We start from the raw sequence: 2709 nt of genomic DNA, 5'->3' as shown, positions 1-2709 counted from the left end.
CCCCTCCCCCCCCCGCTCCCCCGCTGATTGGGCGCCGGGCGGTATTAAAATGAAGGGGAGGGGGAGACGCGCGCAAGACCCGCGCCCGCGCAAGGCGGGGGGGACGTGTCCTCGCGCCGCGCCCTCTGGGCCCGTGAGGTGACGGCGCCGGTTCCGCGGCCGCGCTGGGGGGGGAGGGGGGAAGGACACACATCTCTCCTCCCCGCAGCTTCCTTTTGATGTATTATTATTATTAATTTATCTTCGCGTTGTTTTGCCCCGCAGCGAAGAAGAAGAAGAGCGGGTATGTGGTCAAGCCGGGAGCCTGGAGGGGCAAATTACACACGATACAGCCCCACATCCTCCGCCCCGCCGCCCTTCCTGCTCCTTTTGTGGTGTTTAATTCAGCCTGCGAGGCTGGCAGGACAGCAAAGTTTCCGAGATTGGCTTGGTTTTATTCAAGTGGGTTTGGCAAGTGTTTGAGCTGGAGATTGGCACCCGCTTTCTGCTCTTTTTTTTCCCCATTCTGACAAGCTGTCTCTTATGATAGAGCCGTGCAGGCAAACACAGTAAATTATCACATCAAATGCAAGGTCAGTTTTTTTGTATTATTAAGAGCTGGCATAATAGGTCCCTGACTGAAGTACATTGTTCAAGACAGAACGCTTTTCTCCTGCCTTTAGTGTTTTATAGCATAAAAAAGGTGAAGCGTCTTTGCTGCTTCCACGTTACCCCAGCCCAGGTGAGCAGCACTGACTAGTTCACTGGCCTTGTCTGCCTTGTACAAGCAACATGTGCTCTTTGGTTGCACCTTTTCTATTCAAGCCACCAAATCCATGCAAGCTACTTGTAATTTTTTTCCTCTTTACCCACCCTTCATATCTCACAGGAGAATTTTGTCTGCCAGTTTCTCACCTATACAAGCACCTGCTTTTTCTAGTATCTACTAGATTACTAAGGGTTATGACACCCATTTTCTGTCCTTCCTCTCTCTGTGGAAGCTTGTTACCATGTTCAAAAAGTCATTGTATTTAAATTATTCTCCTGTGACCTTCTCCTGGCAACTAAAAGGTTACTTTCAGAGCCATCTTTTCCCTGTACCCAATAGGGTCGAATCTACTGTATCTTTGATATCACACTTTCCTATTTTTGTGTGCAGACCACGTGAATAATTATCTACAGATATCAGGGCCCTGTGTTCATGATTTTCCCTTTCAATGTGTCTGTTTTGAGAACAATGCAATGTGAACCCAGATTGTTCTCAGCTGTGCTGAGAACTGACCTCAAGGAAGCTACAATCTCTTTGTGCCTCCCATCTCGCCCTTAATAGTCGCTAATTTGCTGCAGCATGAGGGGACTTTTTATTTAACTAGTGCTTTTGGGTGGGACTGATTTACCGTTAACTGGAAATGGAAAGTAATTTTAATTGTGTGTTTAGTAGTCGTTGTTTGTTTTTAAGTGCCGCTAACCAGGAGTGTGGGGCTGCAGGTGGAAAGTTTAGTTTGCGATTACAAACTCCGTTTCAAGCGAGGGTACTGGGTGCTGCCCGGTGGGTTCTAAGGGAAGTAGTTAGAGATGGTTGTGCTGTTGTTTGCAGTCTCCTGAAAGAGTAACTGTCAAACAGTTACAATGTAAAACAAAGTTGCTACAGAAGAGGAACACTCACTTGTTACATTGATTCGTTTTGGTGAACGCTCGGTTTCCTCCTGAATGGATACATTGTCCTTGTAGAACCTCAAATCTGTTCAACATGAAAACAAAAGACTAACCGAGAGTAATTTACGTTTCACCATTCAGGCCTTGCTTTTAAAAAAAAAATAATTAAATATGATAGTGAGGAACTAAAGTGTTAAATATGCAGCTGAGAGACCAGTAGGAGGACAGCGCTCCCACCTGAAAAAGCAGGAACAACAAAACTGATGCTCTTAAAGACAGGAAAAAAAAAAAGTAAAAAGTGTGGGTTCTCAGGAATTTTAAATTATTATCAAAACGATCTAGTTATTTTCCATTAAAGGTGGAGAAAACGAGGGAGAAGTGTTTTGGTTTTGGGGTTTTTTTGTGACCGTTGTGTTCTGCAATGAGATGTGAGTGGATAAGTCTTTTATGGGATGCAGAGTTTTGTATCATTGATACAGAATGGTGGGACACTATTTACATCAGCAGTGAGGCAATGAGATGAAAGTGAGGAATATAAGTTTCTGTTGCTCAAGACAGGCCACTTAATGAATGGCAGCTCTTCTAGCCAAGAAAACAGAATCATAGAACTACTTTCAGAGGAAAATCTTGCCAGTGTTGTACACCTTCTGCTCTTAGTTTTCCTTCCCAAGCCTTTATATCTCAGAGGGTACAGTGTTTGGAGTTTATTTAAACTCCTTTAGAGCATTCTCCTGTACAAATAACATTATATGTTTTTTAGAGAGATGCAGACTCTGGTTCTTGCAGTCTTTGCACTCAGCGGGCTTGTAGATTATATTAAATGTTATTTTCATTTTTTTCAATCAGGTAACAAGTAAACCCTACATCTTAGTCCTGTAAGCCAAGTAATTACCTTGCATTCATTCTTATTTAAAAACAAAACAACAAACAACAACATTTATACAAGATCATTGGGTTTTGTATTGTGCTGTGTTTTACATTCATGCCACTTTCTTGGGTGATGACTTGGTCTACCTGAAAAATTCAACTTTTTCAGAAAAAACCCTTATCAGAAAATTAAATTGAGAGATATAT

This window comes from Chaetura pelagica, unplaced genomic scaffold (assembly GCF_000747805.2).
Source record: "Chaetura pelagica isolate M959 unplaced genomic scaffold, ChaPel_1.0 scaffold213, whole genome shotgun sequence".
Lineage (NCBI taxonomy): Eukaryota > Metazoa > Chordata > Aves > Apodiformes > Apodidae > Chaetura > Chaetura pelagica.
Note: the sequence above shows the minus strand (reverse complement) of the source record.